We start from the raw sequence: 25,674 nt of genomic DNA, 5'->3' as shown, positions 1-25,674 counted from the left end.
CTATAATTGGTTACTTGGCCATAGCCTGTATTTATAGCTACGTTCCTCTACAACCCATTCTGTATTTCCTTTGCCATTGGCAAGCACCTCAGCAGGTCTTGGTTCTTTTTCTGGGGAGTTGACCCACACCTTCATTCCTGATGGGTCTGCATCCTTTGTCATCCTGCTTGGATTAGGCTGTTGTAGTTTCCCATTGACTTTAATCACAGGAAATGGTAGTACTAAGAGATGCCCTATGGGATATCCTGTACTCTGTACATAATCCTGCTTACCTCTATTGTGCAGAGGCAATCCAATTACCCCATGGTAATCTGGATTTATCACCCCTCATAACACTGTTATTTCTTTCTTAGCCTGTTGGTTTAAGGGCATTAGAAGCCAAAAATGTACAGAGGAATTCTGAGCTTCCAATTCAATGGAATGTTTATTTTGGCTCCTGGTAGAAGTACTTACTCCCTCTGGAACCAAAGCTTCTAGGCCAGAAAAACCCAAAGTCGTGGGGACAGGAAGTAAATCATTTCCTAGAGGGTCACAAGGGGTGATAGTGAGTGAAACTACTCCCTTTTCCACCCTTGATTCCTGGACCCATGGATCCTCTCTATGACAGAAACTGTACCATATATTGGACACTGATTCAAAGCATATACTGCCTTCTGAAGAACTCTGCCCCAGCCCTACATGCTTTTGCCACCTAATTGGCACTGTAACTGTGTCTTCAAAAGATCATTACTTCTATCAGACCAGCTGCTTCAGGATAAGGAGAACATGCTAAGATCAGTGAATTCCATGATCATGGGCCCACTGTCACACTTCTCTAGCTGTGAAATGAGTTCCTTGGTCAGAAGCAATACTATTTGGAATACCATGGCAATATATAAAGTATTCTGTGAGCCCACAGATGGTGGTTTTGGCAGAAGCATTACATTCCGGAAAGGCAAATCCATTACCAGAATACATATCTACTCCAGTAAGAACAAAACATTGTCCTTTCTACGAGAGAAGTGGTCCAATATAGTCAACCTGCCATCAGGTTGCTGTCTGGTCACCTCAAGGAATGGTGCCATATCTGAGGCTCAGTGTTGGTTCTGCTATTGACAGATCTGGCATTCAGCAGCAGCTGTAGCCAGGTCAGCCTTGGCAAATGTAAGTCCATGTTGCTGAGCCCAAGCATAGCCTATGTCTTGGCCATCAAGATCACTTTGTTAATGTGTTCATTGGGCAATGACAGGAATGGCTGGGGAAAGAGGCTGACTGTCCACAGAACTGGTCATCTTATTCACTTGATTATTGAACTCCTCCTCAGCTAAAGTCACCTTTTGGTGAGCATTCACATGGGACACAAATATCTTCACATCCTTTGCCCTTTTGGATTGATCTATCCACAGATTTTTCCCCAGATATTTTTCTCACCAATTTTCTAATCATGATATTTACACATCCCTGACCATTCAGCCAATCCATTTGGGTACAGCCCATTAGTCAGTAAACGATTGTGCATCTGGCCATTTCTTCTTCCAAAAAAAACCTGTAATACCATGTGTGCTGCCTGAAGTTCTGCCCGAAGTTCAGGGTTGTCCTGGAAAGGGGTTGTAATGGTACAGTTGTCCAATTCTGGGTGGTGCCTGCATAACATGCAGAGCCATCAGTAAACTAAGTCCTAGTCTTCTCTTCTTCAGTCAGCCTATCATAGGGGACAACCTATGAGGCTATAGGTGCATGCTTGGCAGCAGATGGCATTGTAACAGGAGTAGAAATTATAGGCATTTTTTTTCATGTAATTTGCTTGTGCCTTCAGGACTAGCTTGGGCCCGATCATGTATATACCACTTCAATTTGATAATTGACTGCTGCTGTGCATATCCTACTTTATGACTTGTAGGGTCTGACAACACCCAGCTCATGATGAGCAGTTCAGGTCTCATAGTAACTTGGTGTCCTATCGTCAAATATTCAGTTTCCACTAAGGCCCAATAGCAGGCCAAGAGCTGCTTTGCAAAGGGAGAGTAGTTATCTGCAGATGATGGTAGAGCTTTGTTCCAAAATCTCAAGGGTCTTTTCTTTGATTCACCTACAAGGGCCTGACAAAGGTTCCAAACAACATTTCTATCTGCTACCAATACCTCAAGTACCATCGGGTTTGCTGAATCATATGGTCCAAAAGGTAGAACAGCCTGCACAGCAGCCTGTACCTGTTAAAGAGCCTTCTCCTGTTAAAGGCATTATACAAAGCTAGCAGCTTTCTGAGTCACTTGGTAAATAGACCTGAGTAACACACCTATGTGAGGAATGTACTGTCTCCAGAATCCAAACAAACTCATTAAAAAGTTGTACTTCTCTCTTGGTGGTAAGAAGTGTCAGGTACAATAACTTATATTTTACCTGAGAAGGATTATTTCTTCATGCCCCATACCACTGTACTTCTAAGAATTTCACTGAAGTAGATGGTCCTCGAATTTTGGTTGGACTTATTTCCTATCCACTGATATGCATATGTGTTACCAATGAATCCAAAGTGGTTGCTACTTCCTGCTCACTTGGTTCAATCAGCATAATGTCCTCAACATAGTGCACCAATGTGATATTTTGTGGAAGAGACAAAGAATCAAGATCCCTTCTAAGTTAGGACACGAGACAGGGGAATTAATATATCCTTGAGGCAAAATTGTAAAGGTATACTTCTGGCCTTGCCAACTGAAAGAAAATTGCTTCTGGTGGTTCTTATGGACAGGTACAGCGAAGAAGGCATTTGCCAGGTAAATAGCTGCATACCAGGGACCAGGAGACATGCTAATTTGCTCAAGTAATTAAACTACATCTGGTATAGTAGCTGCAATTAAAGTTACTGCCTGATTAAGTTTTTGATAATCAACTGTCATTCTCCATGATCCATCTGTCTTCTGCACTGGCCAGATAGAAGAGTTAAAGGAAGATGTGATGGGAACTACCAGCACTGCATCTTTCAAGTCCTTGATAGCGGCTGTAATTTCAGCAATTCCTCCAGGAATACAGTACTGTTTTTGATTTACTACTTTCTTTGGCATAGGCAACTCTAAAGGCTTCAAATTAGACTTTCCAACCATAATAGCCACCACTCCATAGGTCAGGGAAGTAATGTGAGAATTCTGAAGCTTTGTGTATATATCTATCCCAATTATACATTCTGGAACTGGAGAAATGACCACAAGATGCATTCGGGAAACTATGGAGACTACTGTGAAGTGGACATCATTCAAAACTACATTAATCATCTGTCCTCTATAATCCCCTACTCCAACTGGAGGGCGACAATATTTCTTGGGATCTCCTGGGATCAGTGTCAATTCAGAACCAGTATCTAATAGACCCTGGAAAGTCTGATTATTTCCTTTCTCCCAGTGTACAGTTACCCCTGTAAAATGTCATAAGTCCCTCTGGGGGAAGAACTGGAGAAAGACTAATGGCAAATCTTGTAAGTGTCTTATCAAGATCCTTCCTCGGGGGAACCTGGCTGCCCCTTCATTGAAGGGGTTCTTGATCTGCAAACTGGCTCAAGCCTGGAAATTGATTCACTGGCAGAGATTTCCTTTTGTCATGATCCAATGTAGCCTTTCTTTCATTTACTTGAGAACATTTCTGCTTATACAGACCAAAGATATATGCAGTAGGCTTCCTATCCATTGCATGACTGGAAACATCATGACTGATTAGCTAGTACCAAATAGAGTTGACCAGAAAAGAAAATCCTCCTGTCACATAATTATTAAAACACCAAATACACTAAACAAAGAAACAATTTTAAAAGCAGTAAGGGAAAAAAGTCAAGTAACATATAAAGGCAGACCTATCATAATTATACCAACTTCTCACCAGAGTCTATGATTGCCTAAGGAAACATAAATGTCAAACCAGAAAATCTCTCAATTACGATAGATGGAGAAACCAAGGTATACCATGACAAAAACAAATTTGCACAATATCTTTCCACAAATCTAGTCCTTCAAAGGATAATGAATGGAAAGCACCAACAAAAGGAGGGAAACTACACCTTAGAAAAAGGAAGAAAATAATCTTTTTACAAACCAAAATGAAGGTCACACAAACATAACTTCACCTCTAATAACAAAAATAACAGGAAGTAACAATCACTTCTCCTTAATATATCTCAATATCATTGGATACAATTCTCCAATAAGAAAACACAGACTAACAGACTGGATACATAAGCAGGACCCAACATGTTGCTACATACAGGAATGCGACCTCAGGCACAAAGACAGACACTACCTCAGGGTAAAAGGCTAGATAACAATTTTCCAAACAAATGGTCCCAAGAAACAAACTGGTCTAGCCATTCTAATATAGAAAAAAATCGACTTTCAACCTAAAGTAATCAAAAAAAGATAAGACACAAAAGGACACTTTATACTCATAAAAGGAAAAAATCTACAAAGATGAACTCTCAAGTCTGAACATATATTGTCCAAATAAAGGGCACCAACATTTATAAAAGAAACTTTAATAAAGCACAAATTGCACATTGCATACCACACAATAATAGTGGAAGACTTCAACACCCCACTCTCATCAATGGACAGATCAGGGAAGCACAAACTAAACAGAGAAACAGTGAAACTAAAAGATGTTATGAAACAAATGGATTTAACAGTTATCTATAGAACACTTTATCTTAAAATTTAAGACTATACCTTCTTCTCAGCACCTCCTAGTACATTTTCCAAAATTGACCATATACTCAGTCACAAAACAGACCTCAGCATATATAAGAAGATTGAAGTAATTCCAAGGACCCTATCAGATTACCATGGACTAAGGTTGGTCTTCAATAAAAACAAAAATAACAGAAAGCCCACAAACACATAGAAACTGAAGAACACTCCATTCAATGATAACTTGGTCAAGGAAGAAATAACGAAAAAGAAATTAAAGACATTTTGGAATTTAATGAAAGCGAAGGCACAACATACACAAACTTGTGGGATACAAGGAAAGCACTGCTAAGAGTGAAACTTATAGCTCTGAGTGCCTCCAAAAAGAAACTGGAAAGAACATACACTAACAGCCTGACAGCCCAGCTGAAGGCTCTGGATCAAAAAGAAGCAAATACAGCCAAGAGATCAGACAGCAGGAAATAGTCAAACTCAGTGCTGAAATCAACCAAGTGGAAAAAAATAAAAACTATACAAAGAATCAACCAAACCATGAGCTAGTTCTTTGAAAAAATGTATAAGACATATAAACCCATAGCCAAACTAACCAGAGGGTACAGAGACAGAATACAAATTAGCAAACTCAGAAATTATAAGGGAGACATAATAACAGATACTGAGGAAATCTAAAAGCTCATTAGATACTATTACAAAAGACTAGAATTCCACAAAAGTAGAAAATCTAGACGAAATGGACAGTTTTTAGACAGATACCAGGTACCAAAGGTAAATCAGGATCAGATAAATGATCTACACCATCCCATAACCTCTAAAGAAATAGAAGCAGTCCTTAATAGTCTCCCAAACAAAAAAAGAAAGAAAGAAAATACCTGAAAAAACAAACAAACAAACAAAAAACAAAAAACAAAAAAGCCCAGGACCAGAAGGGTTCAATCCAGAGGTCTAACAGACCTTAAAAAAAGACTTAACACCAATACTCTTCAAATTATTTCACAAAATAGAAACAGAAGGCTTCATCCCAGTGATGCAGGGATTGTTCAATATATAGAAATCCATCCAAGTAATATACTATATGAACAAACTCAAAGAAAAAAAAGCACATGATCATTTCATTAGATGCTGAAAAAGCATTTGACAAAATCAATCATCCCTTGATGATTAAAGTTTTGGACAGATCAGTTATTTAATGTCATTATCTAAACATAGTAAAAGCAATATACAGCAACCAGTAGCCAACATCAAATTAAATGGGAAGAAAGTTGAAGCAATCCCACTAAAATCAGGGACTAATCAAGGCTCTCCACTCTTTCCCTACCTGTTCAATATAGTACTTGATGTCCTAGCCAGAGCAATTGGAAAACAAAAGGAGGTCAACGGAATTCAAAATGGCAAGGAAGAAGTCAAAGTATCACTATTTGCAGATGATACAATAGTATGATTAAGTTACCCAAAAATTTCCACCAGAGAACTCCTAAACCTGATAAAGAACTTCAGCAAAGTGACTAGATATAAAATTAACTATAACAAATCAGTAGCCTTCCTATAATCAAAGGATAAAAAAAGCTGTGAAAGATGTTAGGGAAATGACACCCTTCACAATAGTTACAAATAATATTACATACCTTGTTTTGACTCTAACAAAGCAAGTGAAAGAGTTGTATGACAAGTACTTCAAGTCTCTAAAGAAAGAAATTGAAGAAGATCTCAGAAGGTTGAAAGATCTCCAATGCTCTTGGATTGGCAGAGTTAAAATAAAATGGCCATCTTGACTAAAACAATCTACAGATTTAGTGCAATATCCATCAAAATTCCAACTCAATTCTTCATAGAGTTAGAAAGTGCAATTTCCAAATTTATCTGGAATAACAAAAAAACCCAGGATAGTGAAAACTACTCTCAACAATAAAAGAATTATTGGCAGAATCACCATCCTAAAGCTCTACAACAGACCAACAGTGATAAAAACTGCATGGTTTTGGTACAGAGACAGGCAAGAAGATCAATGGAATGGAATTGAAGACCCAGAAATGAGCCTTCACACCTATGGTCACTTGATCTTTGACAAAGTAGCTATAACCATCCAGTGGAAAAAGACAGCATTTTCCACAAATGTTGCTGGGTCAACTGGCAGTCAACAGGTTGCAATTTGCAACAGGATGCAAATTGAGCTCATAGAAAGTTCAAGTCCAAGTGGATTAAAAAACTCTACATAAAACCAGATACACTGAGTCTAATAGAAGACAAAGTGGGGAAGAACCTGAAGCACATGGGTACAAGACAAAGTTTCCAGAATAGAACACCAATACTTTGTGGTCTAAAATCAAGAATTGAGAAATGGGACCTCATAAAATTGGAAAGCTTCTGTAAGGCAAAGATAACTGTTGATAGGACAAAACAGCAACCAACAGATTGCGCAAAGGCCTTTACCGATCCTTTATCCAATAGAGGATTAATATCCAATATATACAAAAAATTAAAGAAGTTAGACTCCAGAGAACCAAATAACCATATTAAAATGGCTTATGGAGTTAAAGTATTCTCAACTGAGGAATACCAAAACCCTGAGAAACATTTAAATAAATGTTCCACATCCTTGATCATCAGGAAAATGCAAATCAAACAACACTAAGATTCCACCACACACCAGTCAGAATGGCCAGAATCAACAATTCAGGGGACAGCAAATGCTGAAGAGGATGTGGAGAAAGAGGAAGACTCCTCCATTGCTTGGTTGCAAGCAGGAAAAACAACTCTGGAAGTCAGTTTACAGTTCCTCAGAAAATTGGACATAGTTCTACCTGAAGACCCAGCTATACGACTCCTAGGCATATACCCAGAAGATGCTCCAACATGTAGTAAGGACACATGTTCATCGCAGCCTTATTTATACTAGCCAGAAGCAGGATAGCAACCAGATGTCCTTAAACACAGGAATGGATACAGAAAATGTCGTACATTTACATAATGGAGTACTACTCAGCTATTAAAAACAATGAATTCGTGAAATTTCTAGGGAAATGGATGGAGCTAAAAAATATCATCCTGAGTGAGGTAACCCAATCACAAAAGAACACACATGATATGCCCTCACTCGCTGATAAGTGAATATTTGCCCCAAAACTTGGAACATACAAGATACAACTTACAGACCACATGAAGCTCAAGAAGGAATACCAAAGTGTTGATACTTTTATCCTTATTGGAAAGTGAGTCAAAATTCACAGCCAACCAATAGAATGAGCATAGTTGGTCCAAAATGAAGCAGCCAATGAAAGGTCCCAAGGAGCTGAAGAGGCTTGCAGTCCTGCAGAATGAACAATAATATGTTATGTACCAACATGTACCCCCAGAGTTCCCATGGGCTAAACTACCAACCAAGGCATACACATGGAGGGAGCCATGGCTCCCGCTACATATATAGCAGATGACCAATTCAGATATCAATGAGAGAAGACCATGGGTGCTGTGAAGGCTCTATTCTCAGAATTAGGGGAATGAATGAAAATCAGGAAATTGGGGGAGGGGTAAATGGGGGAAGGGACTGGGATAGGGGATTTTCAGAGTGGTAACACTGAAAAGGGATACCATTTGAAATGTAAATATTGCAAATATCTCATAAAAATGTAAAAAACTAAAGTTAATATGGTGGTATACATATCCAAAGCCAGTTTTTCAGAAGCTAAGATAAGAGTATCACAAGGTAGTAGCAGTCAGTTTTACCTACAGTATGAGACCTTGTCAAAAACAAATAAAAAAAGGAGATAAATTTAAATAAAACTATCACAATAAAAGGAAAAAAGTGAAAGAAAACATGGAAATATCTAAGAGAACAGTTATTGTGTGTATTTTCCTTAAGATGTAAAGAAACACCTACCTCTTCCTCTTAAGACACTGAATACAAACAAATACAATTCCACCAAAGTCTAAGTTTGGTCCTAATAAATCTGAGCTTACTGGGTTTACTTACAGGGATGAGTGGAGGAATTACAGGAGCGTGTGTGACATGAAAGTGGCCACACCACTGAGGAAACTTACCTTCATCATAGATGATGACTCCCTTAGAGAGTTACAGGTGAAGCTCCTCCTTTAGAAGGCCTCCTTCACTATACACACTCTAGCACTTTCCAAGAACAAAAGTCCACTTGTAAATAAAAACATAGAAAAAAGTAATAATAACAGACGGAGGTGGCCAGGAGGTACAAGAAGGAGAAGCTTGAATCTCAGGTTAGGATGGACCAATGCACTTCTTAGTTTCTATTAAAGATAATACAAATGATTTCAAATAAAACTTTACAGTGGAAATTAATGTTATGTTAGATATGCATTAAATCTATTTTAATATAGATTTTCTATTTTTCCCTGATATATATATATATATTTGTATGACCCCAAGCAGTTCTGAGGCTGAGGCACATTTAATTTTTTCCCAATCAACTTTCATATCAATTTAATTACATGCAAGTAATAATGTCAATTCTAGGTTGAGGAACAATCAATACAATAAACACAAATAGTCAAAGAACAAGCAAAGCAATCAACCAAGCCCTGTGATCACTCTTGTTATCAATGTTTCTAACCAAGGATAACCAAGATATCTGAGACTACTTCCCTGTCTTAGCCCAAAGTCATAATCATGCCTAAAGCCTACTTCATTGTTCTAGCCTAAAATTAGATTCCTTCCTGAGCTTACATTCTTGTCATGGCCCAGTGTCAAACTCCTGCCTGAAGCCCAGTTTTTTTGACCTGACCCAATGACAGATTCTTGCCAGGTGGCCCCTAAAAGCTCTCCACATTTCTTATTTCATAAACCAGACTGTGTCTGTCTTAGGTTGTTCTGATAAGAATGTCTTCCTAACCCATTGTGGAATATGCATTATCAGAAGTAATGCACTTCTGTCTTAAGTTCATAAGGTTCTACAAAGAATGCTACCCATCCTAGGCTAACAGCCTGTTAAATGGGTTATATTTATTTATTCCCACATAATTCCACAGATTATTCTGCCTGTGTATCTTAACATGATTTTTTTACCAGATAAAGTAAAACATAAATTGTCATACTAGTTTCTTGGAAATTCCTTGATGGGAGGCAGAAAATGGAATTGTCAAACTCATAAATCACTTGGGCATTTTTGGCTTGATCTGTACTGTCATATTTTTGGGCAGATATTTTAAAAATGGAAACATTATAGATGAAATATTGAGGTAAAATGAATTAAGAGGTCTTTCAGTTCTTGAGATTTTCACTCTTTCTTTCTCTTCTCCCTCTCTTTGTGTGTTTATTGATTTAAGAGCAGTATTTTAATATGCAGAGTTGAACACATAATTAAACTCAGCCTCACATAAAGCATTTCATAGGAAAGTTCTGAAGCAGAAATCAGAATATTTTGAAACCTTTCAAACTTTTAAATTTTCCTGTTATTATTCTGAAGTGAAAAGTCCAAAATGAATTCTGAACTTAAAAACTGTTTATCAATTTGTAGAACAGAATTCTTTGTAGAACACATACTTTCCGTATTTATTCTTTCATTAGCTATGTCTTTCATTGGTCAAGGTTGCATAAAATTAGTGCTAGTTGCCTGTATATTAATATTGCTTATCAATAGAGAAATGAGGTATTCTTAATGATTTAAAAAATGTCCACGAGTCGTCATTATGGCAATATCATTTAAATTATTTACATATTCAAATGCATGCTTTTAATTTTTTATAAATACATAGTGTATATATTATTATGTATTTGTATGCACATGAATATGTTGTTGTGTGTGTATTTATGAGCGTCAATGTCAGACAGGGACCTGGTTGTTTTCCTCTACTTGAATCTACCTGTTATTTTGAAACTGTCTGTCCCTGATTCTAGAGTTCAATATTCGTCTAAAGTAAGTAATCAATAAGTTCCAGGGATTTATTTGTATTTTTTCTAATCTTTAGGGTTACAGACCCATGCCATCATCCCTGACTTTTTATGTAATTTTGAGAATCTAAATCAGGACACCATGAGTGCACAATATACACCTTCCTGACAGAATTATCTGTTCTGTTGTTTGTCTATTTCTTTTAATACTCATCCCAATAACACACATAGACCATCTGCTCTTCTTTTGAGGATAGATACAAAGCTTTCCAGATCTTGGGACTCTGGTTTTCACTTTTATCATTTAATCACACTGCATTCCTAATGTACAAACTCATGTATATTAGTCTCTTTATTTATCTGACAGTCCTCTTTTGATAAGGCTATGTCTAAAATCTTTCCAAAAGCAACCAAATCCTTAATTGGTCTTTTAAATAACTTGAGGACAAGGAGGGTAAACCAACCACTGATGTCTCCTTAAACTTTCTCAAGGTGACTCGAAATCTTAAGCACATCCTTAGGATTTAGGAAACATTTATAAAATATTTTAAATAATGCATAACAATAATAATTGATTTCCTGTAGATTTTTAGGTTATTTTGTTATGTAATTATGGAAAAACAAATTTACTTACAATTTTTATGTTAATTACAAATCCAGATAACTATTATTATTCCATCATTCATAGTTATCCCATGTTGTTAATCTGTATACCCCTGTACACTCCTAATTTTTAAAATTTGTTTACTGTCTTTTTAAATTTGATGTTAATAGTAGAATAAGCAATAAGCAGGTGTCAACTATAGTCATATGGTTAAAAAATCTGCACTTGCTATCTACTTTGCATTATATTTGTTGAATTTTATGGTTTTTATTCTAGAATTATTCTATTTCCAATCTCTCTAGGAAAATTTTGTTTAGTTAATACGTATTTGAATGTTTTTAATTTTCTCTTTTCAAAAATATCTGTAATGAACATATGTTTAAAGATTGATAATTATATTTTCTGAAACTGCTAAGATACTCCTCAACTATTTCATGAGTTTCACTGCCATTACTAAAAGGTGACAGGAAAAAATAGTTGCTATTGGGTGGAAGGGAGCTGTTCTCTCTTTTGTGGCTGCTTTTATAATTTCTTCATAGAAACTGAATTTCTAATGTTTTAAAGAAAAGTATTAATTATAATGCTTTTCCTCCCCTTTGGATGTCTGCCATGTGCCATTGTTTGTTTGTGTCATCTCATATCCCTTGTTCAGTTACATGTCTAATAAATATTTGGAACTGTCATCCTCAAGATGTATATGTAGAATACGCAAATTTTGGGAGGCAAAAAAACATCAGCTTCCATTTTGCCTTAAGGATTTTTACAATATGACATAAAAACAAAATGACTTATTATCCCACAGTCTATGTTCAGATTTCATGTTTGTTTTTGTACTTTTTCTTGCTCTCATTCTACTTTGGGCAAGGTCACAGGAATGCAATCTTCCCTGGGTTTAGTTTGTTTTCTGTTCACTTTTTGTTGCCCTAGATTTATATAGCATCATATGTTAAGCTACATTCTTAAATCTTGTCTCTCTCTCTTGTATTTCATCAGTAAGAAAGTTATTGTCACTGGAGTTTGAATGAGTCCCCGGGCAGACTGACCTCAGGGCCAACCTCTCTGTGTGGATTTTTGTTTTTCTTCTGTTGTGAGAATTCTTATTATTGATTTAAGAACTTCCCTGTTAACTAGAGGATTCTGAATTTTTTATGTTAATTTATTTTAATCAGGCCTAATAGTTATTTTTTTCAGAAGGTTTGCACAAGTTATTTTTTGATCATAGATCTTGAAAGAGAATTTCTCTTGGTCTAATTGAATAGCCTCCACAATGTCTGTAAATTGGACAGAGTCCAACCCGGAATAATTTTCTATCTTGCTCTAATGTACTTGCAAAACAAGCCTTGCAGCTTCTTGGGCTTCCATTACGTGATGCCCTCATTTTTCTCTACAATTATGACTCATACTGTGTCCTCACTCTATTTGTTATCCTCTTACTCCTCGCTCATTGTACTCAGGTATTTTAGTTCATTTTATGTCAGTTGCATGTTGCAATCCATGTCTAGATTCTATATGAAAAAAAATGTGTGTTTGGTTCCTATTACAGATAAACTAGTAGAATTTAAGGAAACCAAATTGTCCTCTACTCTATGGATAAGGATAATACAAAAAGTTGATGAATGTATAGATCTCTGTCTTTTTTAAGTAGCTATATTATGTGTAAAACTGTACCAGCAGTTCCAAAAATGTTGAAGGAACTGTAATTAAATTTTTGCAAAACCAAGTAAATTTACTACATCTTAAATTTATGTATTTATTTACATTGTTTGTTTGTTTATTTGTAAGAAAGTTTCTCACTGTTCAGCCTTGGCTATACTGGAACTCTCCACTTAGACCAGGCTGTCCTTCAACTTAAAGTGATATATTTACCTTAGGTATGTGCCACCATGTCTGAGGTGTGCTGAAGAGGTGAAAAAAAAATGAGTGATATTTTCTGATTGGTTGGTTTCATAAGTGGTTGGCTTATGAGCACACAAGCCAACCAGTCTAGCCAACTAATAAACTCCTAAACAATGTGGCATTTAGGTCATTAGTTAGCATGACATAAGAGGTGGTCATTCAGTTTTCATTCTCCTGAACTTGCATATACATGCATACTGAGCTGACCAGATACCTGTCATCAGAGTATAACTGTAGAAGCTGCTAAGCAAACTGGGAAGACTATAAGAGAAAGAGGTAGGAAAGATGGAAGAGAGGAGTAGACTATATACTGTGGACAGAAGGAAATCAGGAGTTATCAGGGAAGGTAAAGGTGTAAGGGAGGGCTGTCTTTGGTGGTAGAACATGTAGTTGCATAGTGGTGTAACAGGGAAATTTCTGGTTTCTTTGGAGACTCAGGTAGTGTAAAATGATGTTTTGCTAGGGCAGACAGGTGAATGCAAGTTTTGCTGAAACAGACATAGGTAAAAAGATATTTTACAAAAGCAAATGTGGGAAAGGACTCATGATGTTTAGAGAGAATATAAATATGACCCCACAAAAGGTGGGAGCTGGAGCATTGGTTCACTTTGCTCCACAATGCTAGTCTTCACTGATGGCACACATGTATTTGCTCATCTTACATTGTGATGCTGTGCTTTGCTTGTGGCAATTTTATAGAGAGAATCTCAGTTACTGAGCTGCCTAGTGTCCAGCATATAGTATACACATATGCAAATATAGAAGTGTGGAAATTGAATGACCTCCTCTGATGACATTCTAAACAATTATCTAAACATCAGAGAAAGAACTTCTGGTGAGATTCCTGTTTGTTCTTTTCACTTCTGTGAACTCCAGCCAACTGGAAAGCCTCCCAGTTTCTTATGGATTGAACTGCAGTTGCTGTTTCACATGAGATGTATGCCAAGTGGACTAGACTGGGAACAATAAAGATTGAAATCACCCCAAAGTAATATTTTTAACTAGTCAATTTTCCCTGTGGCCTAAGGACCTTTCTTTTCTTCAACCTCTGGTGGGTGGTGGCCTAGAGGGGAGGCTGAACACTTATTATACTAGGTCATGAAAAATATTTGCCTACAGAGATATCTGTGGTGTGATATGCAGCACCATGGGGCTTGTGTAGATACAGACTCAGAATATGAGCTTTATCTCATTTTTGGATTGTCCAGATTCTGAAAAATGACAGAAGTTCAAGATGAGAAATGGTTCACTTCCTAAACTGGAACTCCATGTAGAAAAATGGCATTCCATGATACCTTTGAGGACTATGTGAGGCTCAATGGTCCTAACTGCAGCTAGTAGGCATGGTGATGGTTGGAGTTGTCACCAGAAACTATGAGAAATTCCCATGATCTGATGACTGTAGAGAGCCAGGAAGCTACTTTGGCAGTGAGACCAATAACTGGAAAAACACAGTTGAGATCATTGGACATGGAGCATATCTCTAACAACTCCTAACCCTAACCCTACCCCCACACTCTCTCTAAAAAAAAATTAACAGCCTAAGTAGGAGCTACTAAAGGGAGCTCTTTAAATGTATGATAAGGATGCTTATGGGTAGCTGTCCACAATTGATGGCTTCCAGCAGGAAGAGAAGAAATTAGTTATGTGTATGGTGCTGTGATATAAGTTTGATAATGCTCCAGTGAATATAGAGATAACACTAATTGAACTTGTGCTTTTGTTTATGTTTTTTTGTTTTTGTTTTATCTGGTTTTATTTTGTTTTGTTTGTTTTTCTGTTGTTCAGTGGCAGAGGTCACAAGGTATGGGGAGGGTAGACATTGAAGGACATGGATGTGAGAGTGAACTGGATATATACTGTGAAATTCTCAAAGAACCAATAAAAACATTCTTTTTTTAAAAAGGATAAGGGAGGAAAACAGGAAAAGAAAAGACAGAATAAAAACAAAACAAAATAAAACAAACAAAACAAACAATCTTCTAAAATTTTACAGTTCTGTCTGATTCACTTGATAGGAAATATGCCCTGTCTTCTGTACATAGTTTCTTATTAATATGGAAATACATTTTCATTGTTGTTACTTTAACACTAAGACCCTCTACAAATAGGTTTGAAGATTCAGGAAAAGGCTTCTAATTTTTTCAAACTCTGTCTTCTAGTCAAATGATATAAAATTATCAGATATTTCTGGACTATGATTCCATTTTTAACTTAACATTCTTATTTGTTCTTTGAAAAATCCATAGATACATATAATCTATTTTAATTAATTATTTCATACAATTTATGTTGGTATTTTACCTCCCCATATCCTCCTTTCCAAATTACTCCCAACCCAGTATTTTTCTCAAACTTTTTCTCTCAAAGCAAACAAGAAACATCCACAAAGCCACAAAAATGAAAATCAAAACAAATATGAAAATCAAAACTAAAATGTAAGACCACTAATTTTAAAAAGCCCAAACAAGACAAAGTGAAACAAGAAATATCAAGAAATAAACATGGGGTTCATTCTGTAAGGATCAACTCCAAACCATGAGACCTGCCATGGAGTGCAGTTGGTATATCCAAGTGAAATGCTTTTTGAGTAAGCTAATTTTTCCATTTGCCACAAGTTATCAATTTCAAGTAGTTTCTTGGTTGTAGGTGACATGACATGCCCACTTAACTCATTTTAGTGTAGGCCCAGGAAGAATTACAAAGACTGCAGGGTTATCATCATGACTTCATGTGTGACCTTTTATGAAACCATACTTTTTTGCACATGTCTGAAAGGTATTGACTTTGAAACTGCAATACTGCTGCTCTAGACCTAACCAGAGGCTAGTGGTCTCAAGGGTATATATATATACGTGTGTGTGTGTGTGTGTGTGTGTGTGTGTGTGCTTGGTATAAAAATTTTTATGTTTGAGATGTTGTAATTCCATTTATCTGTTTTACATCTGTACTACTCTGTATTATAGGTAACTGTTGGCACAAGAAGATAAAAAAGCATTTCCCAAACCACCATATGAACTTCCTAACACAACTCCTTATGTGATTTCAATAAAAAAAGTGGGGCTGAGTCAAGTGTTGAGAACACTCTCACCCCCAAGTTCAGGAATTCTCAATGCAAGAACAGCCCTGTCAGTTTGTACCTCAAATTGTGTGTTTTCTTAATTGACTAACAGGTATTCATAGTCCTTGACAACACTCAAATGATGTCAATACTGGACCCTGACAAGAAAGGAATTTGAAAAAATAAGGGGGGCTCTCAGTGGACACTAAGAAGCAAATTTAAAACTTTAGGGATTTTTGCCCATAATGTTTCTAAAAAACTGTTACTTCATTTCTAATAAAAGCATACATTGAACTATCATGAGTCATAGATACAAAGTTTTCCTTATTATTCTAGGTTTGGCCTGATTTGCTTAGAATATTTACTTAGCTCAAACACCTGTGCTTCAAGTCCTTAAGAACGTTGATTTCAAGAAAAGATATCATGCTATTGCAGAGGGTTATGGTTCCAATTTTTCTTATTCTACATAATGTAAAACTAAGTCTAAGAAAAATCACATGTACCATATGGTCAGTAGGCAAATGTTTGCTTATTTTATATTTTCAATATAGTTGAAAGATAATCATCGAGGGTAAGATCACTAATTATATTGTGGCTGAATTTGTATTAAATTTATTTCCTGTCTATATTAGTTAAAAAAGATGATCATTTGAAGTGAGATATTAAAGACTTCAAGTCCTAACTGAACCCTTTCTTTTCTTTTCTAATTGTTTTTTTTTTTATTTTTTAATTTGATATATTATTTATTTACATTTCAAATGATTCCCCCTTTCCAGGATTCCCCCTTCCCAAAAGTCCCATAAGACCTCTTCCCTCCCCCTGTTCCCCAATCAACCCCTTCCTGCTTTCCTATCCTGGTATTCCCCTACACTGTTGCCCTGAGCTTTTTTAGGACCAGGGGCCTCTCCTTCTTTCCTCTTGGGCATCATTTGATATGTGAATTGTTTCCGGGATATTCCAATCTTCTGGGTTAATATCCTCTTATTCTTTTCTTGAGGTTGAGCTTGTTATAAAATAGTTGAAAATAATTTTAAAACAGATCCGCATATATTGGATACTCTTTATCAGTGTGAAAACACATTGAAATATGGCTATGAACACAAAGCTTAAACAAAAAGTTAAAATGGATTATATAAGCTGTTTGTGTAGCAGATTTGATCACAAATCTTAACACTAGATCATGTGTCTCATTCTTGCTTGCTTGCTACTTATACAAATCTGTATGTCTCAGTTGTTTGTGTAACACAATGAAGCTACATAAATCGTGTGAATTTTGTCTTTGCATGAGTGAGTGTGTGTGTATATGTATTTATTTTAGATAGCATATGTGATATCTTCCTGTACACAAGATTCTTCAATATGACTTATTTAATTAATTTATATTATACATCAATAAAAGGAAGTATAAACGTCCTCTTGTTTAATTCACATGCTTTAGATGAGGAAACATCTTAAAAGATAAGACGGCCAGGAGATAATTATCTTAATGAGCTGTCATTTTCAAGAAACAACAATAATCATTATACACCAATTTCCTGGAAACATAAGGCAGCAACATTTACCTGGAAAGTAGTATTGTTCAATTACAAGCAAATTGCTCAAAGAAAAGAATTAATTTCTCATTTTTACCCCCTCTACTGACATTCTGAAGTCATCATCATGTCATTACAGCCTCAGTTTAGCCAGCTTTACATGTCTACACTTGCCTTCCTAGCAGTAGGAACATCTGTGGAAGCAGGAACTAAAGGTCTCCCAGAGGAAGTTTGTATCATTATAGTTTTAATATAAAGTTGATGATGAGGCAATACCCTGATAGAACATTTGATGTTCCCTTGAATTAAAAAAAAAGAAGGACCCAAAATAAGCATAAAAGCATTAACTTCTGACCAGTGTATTAGAGCAGCTGAAAGTTAATAAAATTATTTTTATAGTAGTAGTACAGACAACTGGATAAGGTGAACTTAAAATAATTCCACATCCCTATAATGAGCTACACCAGAGTTAAGCGATACAAATGAGACACCAGGTGTATATGTTTCTCATTATTGAAAATATTTTCTATCATTTGACTCAAAAATGCAAATATATCAGAATCATTTGATCTTATCTTGTTTTATCTTAAGATACCTCCAAGACTTAAGATACCTCGCTTTGAAAGTTCCCCAAAAGTTAATCACCATCCATTCATTCGTTTATTCCACTAAAATAGAAGCCTAGACAACATTCTGCCTATGCTACATAGAAGTATGGGATGCACTTGAATAGCTAGCTGGATTTTACACCTTGATTTCAAGGTGGAAAGAAATTGATCATGAAACTGTAATTTCAAATCAATCCAGTAGGTGCTTAATATTTTTGATTTGACTATTGCCCACTTGATTATCATGGGTTCTATTAATTATAAGAATAACTAAGGACTGTAGTCCACTGTCACCTAATTGCCCTTGGACTTTTTTCCAGGGTATAATACAGGGTTTTATGCAAAATTCCAAGCTACCATATGCATTGTTGTGGTCCAGAAATGCCAAAACTTAAAGGGTGGTACAATTTGAATCTTGGCTTGACCGTACAGGCTTGGTCTTTGTGGCATATCAGTTTTGCCATCTGCACAGGAGAGTGGTTGTATTTAACATAGCACAGAATTGCTAATCTCACATGGTAATGACAGATAAACTTAAGAATTCCTGTATTGTATTTGAAAACTGTTTGCCATAAATCTAAAATCAAACCTATGTATTTCAATTTGGCATGCTTATGAATAATTAATATAAGATCAGATCTTTTTATATGATATTGTAATCAGTTCAAATTTAATTGAAATTATAAAACCAAAATGATTTTTATATATAGTAAATTCAACAGTGGAGGTAACTTGTGTGTGATTCTGAATACACAGAGAAAATATTTTTATTCCTCAGAATTTAATCCTGCTATACCACTCCTTGGCATATACCCAGAGCATTCCCCACCATGTAATAAGGATACATGCTCTACTATGTTCATAGCAGCCCTATTTATAATTGCCAGATGCTGGAAAGAACCCAGGTATCCCTCAACAGAAGAGTGGATGCAAAAAATGTGGTATATCTACACAATGGAGTACTATTCAGCCATTAGAAACAATGAATTCATGAAATTCTTAGGCAAATGGATGGAGCTAGAGAACATCATACTAAGTGAGGTAACCCAGACTCAAAAGGTGAATCATGGTATGCACTCACTAATAAGTGGATATTAACCTAGAAAACTGGAATACCCAAAACATAATCCACACATCAAATGAGATACAAGAAGAAAGGAGGAGTGGCCCCTGGTTCTGGAAAGACTCAGTGAAGCAGTATTCGACAAAACCAGAACGGGGAAGTGGGAAGGGGTGCGTGGGAGGACAGGGGAAGAGAAGGGGGCTTGCGGGACTTTTGGGGAGTGGGGGGCTAGAAAAGGGGAAATCATTTGAAATGTAAATAAATTATATCGAATAAAAAAATTAAAAAAAAAAGAATTTGCTTTGATGGCTTATATCATAAAATAGACACAAAAGGTTATGAATTGAAAAAAATAAAAGAAGCCTAGAAAAAACTTTTAGCATGAACTTCTCTGTACCAGCAAAAAAGGAATAAATAAACGAGCTTACAAGCCAACAGCAAGTGATGTCTGTTACCCACATCTTTGGTAGTATGTTTATTATTTCTCTAATCATTTCCCATAATGTTTTGTGTAGGGTTTAATCTCAATCAATTTATAGTCATGGTCATTATACAGACTGGCATGATATTATGGTGCTATGCGTTCAAACAACTCTAATTTTATCCTAGTAATGATCTCTGTAGTTAATGGAAACTGACACTGGCAGCTTGGAGCTTGGAGATAATGGAACAAAATCTTTTCTCCCGTGTTATAAATTTCTAGTCCATGGCTCATGGTATGTATTCATGGCTTTAAGATTCTTCATCAATCCTCATCATTTAATATATTCCTTATGTCTGTTATACATTATTTTAGTTTAATTTTACTTGTTTTTTGGGTGAATGGAAGTGCTGGCTAATAAGTGTATCAAAACTAGGAAGCTATTAGCCATGATTTATTTAAATAATAATTATTTAAATTTATTTTGTGGCATGCTAAACTTGCTTATTTAGCAAAAATAGATTTTTACCTTTAAAATATATGTTTACTTCCCACATTTAATATGTCTATATTTTTTTTATTTGAGAGAAAATTTTATCATGACTTCCTTTGGTTCTTTGTATAATTTAATTAACTATTGATTGACTAAATTCGTTTGTTATCATTTTAGTGACTTTATTATCTGGCAGTTTCTATTAATTCTTCATTGTTTCTCTTTACATTTCTACATTTTTTTCATTTTTTCATTTCTTATTAGTTTTTGCTGAAAATCAGAAAAATTACATGATTGAATTAAATGTGGCAAACACATTCTTCTTGTTTTTTTCAAAGTACAAATTTTATTATTTATTTATTTATTTATTTATTTATTTATTTATTTATTTATTTTACTAGATATATTCTTTATTTACATTAAATGATTTACCCCTTCCTGGATTCCACCTCTCCGAAAATCCCATAAGCCCTCTTTCCTCCCCCTGTTCCCCAACCAACCCCCTCCCAATTCTCTGTCCTGGTATTCCAATACACTGCTGCACTGAGCCTTTCCAGGAAAGGGGTCTCTCCTTCCTTCTTCTTGGGCATCATTTGATAGCTGAATGGTTTTTTGGATATTCTGAGCTTCTGAGCTAATAGCCACTTTTCAATGAGTGCATACCATGTGTGTTCTTTAGTGATTGGGTTACCTCACTTAGGATGATATTTTCCAGTTCCACACATTTGCCTAAGAATTTCATGAGTTAATTGTTTTTAATAGCTGAGTAGTATTCCATAGTGTGAATATACCACATTTTTTGTATCCATTTCCCCATTGAGAGACATTTGGGTCCCTTATTGCTTCTGGCTATTATAAATAAGGCTGCTATGGACATAGTGAAGCATGAGTCCTTATTACATGATGGGGAATCCTCTGGGTATATGCCCAGGAGTGGTATAACCGAGTCCTCTGGTAGTATCATGGCCAGTTATCCGAGGAACTGCCAGACATATTTCCAGAGTGGTTGCTCCAGCTTGCAATCCCATCAGCAGTGAAGGAGTGTTCCTCTTTCTCCACATCCATGCCAGCACCTGCTGTCTCCTGAGATTTTGATCTTAGGCATTCTGACTAGTGTGATGTGAAATCTCAGGGTTGTTTTGATTTAAATTTCCCTGATAAATAAGGATGTTGAACATTTCTTTAGGTGCTTCTCCACCATTCAATATTCCTCACGTGAAAATTCTTTATTTAGCATTGTATGCCATTTTTTTAAATTTTTTATTCGATATAATTTATTTACATTTCAAATGATTTCCCCTTTTCTAGCCCCCCCCCCACTCCCCGAAAGTCCCGTAAGCCCCCTTCTCTTCCCCTGTCCTCCCTCCCAGGGTCATTTGGCTCTCTGGAGACTAACTTCTTGAGTTCTTTGTATATTTTGGCTATTATCCCTCTGTCGGATGTAGTGTTGCTAAAGATCTCTTCCCAATTTGTTGGTTGCCCTTTTGTCCTATTGACAAGGTCCTTTGCTTAACAGAAACTTTGTAATTTTATGAGGTTCCATTTGTCAATTTTTGATTTTAGAGCATAAGCTATTAGTGTTCTGTTTAGAAAAATTTCCCCGGTGACAATGAACTCAAGGGTCTTTCCCTGTTTCTTTTCTATTAGTTTCAGTGTGTCTGGTTTTATGTGGAGGTCCTTGATCCACTTGGAATTGAGTTTAGTACAAGGAGATAATGATGGATGATTTGCATTATTCTGATGCTTACTTCCAGGTGAACAGCACCACTTGTTGAAAAGGCTATCTTTTATCCACTGGATGGTTGTAGCTCATTTGTCAAACATCAGGTGACCACAGGTGTGTGAGGTCATTTCTGGGTTTTCAGTTCTATTGCACTGATCTACATGCCTGTCATTGTACAAATACCATGTAGTTTTAGCGTTATTTCTCTGTATTTAGTACTGCTTGAAGTCCAGGATACTGATTCCCCCAGAAGTTCTTTTACGATGAAAATATTATTGGCTCTCCTAGTTTTTTGTTTTCTTTTTTTGTTATTCCAGATGAATTTGAGAATTGCTCTTTCTAACTCTATGAAGAATTGAGTTGGGATTTTTATGGGGATTGCATTGAATCTGTATATTGCTTTTGACAAGATGGCCATTTTTACGATATTAATCCTGCCAATCCCTGAGCATGGATGATTTTTTCCATCTTCTGAGGTCTTCTTTGATTTTTTCTTCAGAAACTTTAAGTCCCTGTCATACAGATCTTTCATTTCTTGAATTAGAGTCACACCAAGATACTTTATATTGTTTTTGGCTATTGTGAAGTGTGTCGTTTCCCTAATTTCTTCCTCGGCCTGTTTATCCTTTGAGTATAGTAAGGCTAATGATTTGCTTGAGTTAATTTTATATCTGACCACTTTGCTGAAGTTGTTTATCAGGTTTAGGAGTTCTATGGTTGAGCTTTTTGGGTCACTTAAGTATATCATATCACATTATATCATCTGCAAATAGTAATAATTTGACTTTTTCCTTCCCAATTTGTATCCCTTTGAACTCCTTTTGTTGTCTAATTGTTCTTGCTAGAATTTCAAGTACTGTAGTAAATATATATGGAGAGAGTTCCTGATTTTACTGAGATTGCTTCAAGTTTCTCTCCATTTAATTTGTTGTTGGCTACTGGTTTGCTGTACATTGCTTTTACTAGGTTTAGGTATGGGCCTAGAATTTCTGTTCTTTCCAAAACCATTAACATGAAAGAATGCTGAATTTTATCAAATGTTTTTTTTCAGCATCTAATGAAATGACCATGTGTTTTTTCTTTGAGTTTGTTTATATAGAGTATTATAGTGATTGATTTCTATATATTGAAACATCCCTGCATCTCTGGGATAAGCTTACTTGATCATGGTGAATGATCATTTTGACATATTCTTGGATTCGGTTGACAATATTTTTTTGAGTATTTTGCATCGATATTCATAAGCAAATTTGTCTAAGGTTCTCTTTCTTTGTTGGATGTTTGTGTGGTCTTAGTATCAGTAAAATTGTGGTTTTATAAAACAAGTTTGGTGGTGTTCCTTCTGTTTCTATTTTGTGGAATAGTTTAAAGAGTATTTTTGTCTTCTTTGAAGTTCCAATAAGAATCTGCACTAAAACCTCTGCTCCTGGTCTTCTTTTTGTTGGGAGACTGTCAATGTGCACTTCTATTTCTTTATGGTTTATGGCATCATCTATATGGTCTATCTGATCCTGATTAAACTTTGATAATTGATATCTGTCTAAAAAATTGTCCATTCCATCAAGATTTTCCAGTTGTGTTGATTTTAAAGTTTTGTAGTAGGATCTCATGATTTTTTAATTTCTTCAGTTTCTGTTGTTATTTCTCCCATTTCATTTCTGATGTTGTTACTTTGGATACTGTTTCTGTGTCCTCTGGTTAGTCTGGCTAAAGGTTTATATTTTTGATTTTTCTCAAAGAACCAGCTCCTGGTTTTTTTGATTCTTTGTATAGCTCTTTTTGTTTCTACTTGGTTGATTTCAGTCCTGAGTTTGATGATTTCCTTCCTTCTACTCCTCATCAATGTAGTAGCTTCTTTCTGTTCTTAAGCTTTCAGGTGTGCTGTTAAGCTGCTAGTGAATTCTTTCTCCAGTTTTTGGAGGCACTCAGAGCTATGAGTTTTCCACTTAGCACTGCTTTTATTATGTCCCATAAATATGGGTTTGTTGTGCCTTCATTTTCATTAAATTATAAAAAGCTGTTGGTTTCTTCCCATATTTCTTCCTTGAGCAAGGTATCTTTGAGTAGAACATTGTTCAGAGGCATGGGATTACTTCAGCCTTCTTATATCTGTTGAGGTCTGTGTTGTGAGAATGGTAATTTTGGAGAAGGTACAATAATGTGCTGAGAAGGTATATTACTTTCATTTAGGATAAAATGCTCTATTAAGTCCATTTGGTCCAAAGCTTCTTTTAGTTTCACACTGTCTTTGTTTAGTTTGTGTTTCCCTGATCTGTCTATTGAGGAGAGTGGTATCTTGAAGTCACCCACAATTATTGTGTGGGGTGTGATTTGTGCTTTAGGCTTTAATAAAGTTTCTTTTATGAATGAGGGTGCCCTTTTATTTGAAGTATAGATGTTCAAAATTTAGAGTTCTTCTTGGGAGATTTTTTTCTTTGATGAGTATCAAGTGTCCCTCTTTGTCTTTTTGGTAACTTTTGGTTGAAAGTTTATTTTATTGGATATTAGAATGGCTACTAAAGCATTTTTCCTGGAACCATTTGCTTGGAAAACTCTTTTCAGTCTATGTCTTTTTATTGGGGGATTGAGTCCATTGAAATTAAGAGATATTGAGGTACAGTGATTTTTACTTCCTGCTATTTTTGATGTAATTTTTATGTTTGTATGGTTATCTTCTTTTGGGTGTGTTGAAAGAAGATTAATTTCTTGCTTTCTCTAGGGTGTAGTTCCCCTACTTTTGTTGATGTTTTCCATTCATTATCATTTGAAGGCCTGGATTTTTGGAAATATATTGTGTAAAATTGTTTTGTTCAATTCTTTCACCTGTTTTGTTGTGCCTTCCTTTAGTTCTTTAAGGGTTTCTCCCTGTTCACTTGTGTTCTACTGCATTTCTTTAAGGGAGTTATCTATGTCCTTCTTGAAGACCTACATCAGCATCATGAACTGTGAATTTAAATCCTTATCTTGCTTTTCTTGTGTGTTAGGTTATGCGGGACTAGCTGTTTTGGAAAAATTGGGTTTAGATGGTGCCATACTGGCTTGATTTCTATTAGTAAACTTCCTACATTTGCCTTTCACAATCTGGTTATCTCTGGTCCTGTTCTCACTGGCTGGTGCTTGTCCCTCCTGTGTGTCTGCAAGCCTGTTTCAGCACCCCTGGATGACCAGCTTTCCTCTGGCACAGATTCCTCTGGGACTGCCCAGCTTCTGGTTACAGGTGGGGCCCTCATCCACCGAGTCTCAAGTGATCTTACACTTGGGTATACTCTGTGTTCCTGGGTGCAGCCTCCTGCTCAGTCACAGGAGTGAAGATGGTGGTCTCATCTCTAATTGCGGGAGTCAATGCAGAGCACATATCCCTTAGCAGTCTAGATGCACAGATGGCTGTGTTGGTGCTGCCCAGTTCCTGTGTGCAGCTGGAGCCCTGACTGGCCATGTCCCAAGTGCTCTTGTACTAGGGTGATCTGCTCAGTCACAGAAGGACTCACAGGTAGCACCTCACCTCTAAATGTGGGACTCCCTCTAACTGCAAGACTCCCTACAGAGCAGTTGTTCCCCTGGCAGAGTAGGTTCACAGATGGCTGTAGCACTGCCTAGCTCCTGGGTGCAGGTGGAGCCAGAAAGGCCGTGTCCCAAGCGATCTTCTACTGGGGTGATCCCTGCGTACCTGTCTGTACGTGTCTACTCTGTCACAGGAGCAAAGATCCCCATTCTTCTTGTTTACCAGCACATATCATTGGTGTTTCTTGTAC

General features: G+C 36.3%; 1 pseudogene; it reads right to left on the bottom strand.

Annotated features, from left to right (window-relative positions):
* LOC127688020 (uncharacterized) lies at positions 1 to 25,358 on the bottom strand (annotated as a pseudogene).
* Positions 25,359 to 25,674: the final 316 nt, after the last annotated feature.

This window comes from Apodemus sylvaticus, chromosome 6, assembly GCF_947179515.1.
Source record: "Apodemus sylvaticus chromosome 6, mApoSyl1.1, whole genome shotgun sequence".
NCBI classification, from domain to species: Eukaryota; Metazoa; Chordata; class Mammalia; order Rodentia; family Muridae; genus Apodemus; species Apodemus sylvaticus.
Note: the sequence above shows the minus strand (reverse complement) of the source record. Positions and strands in the feature narration are given on the sequence as shown.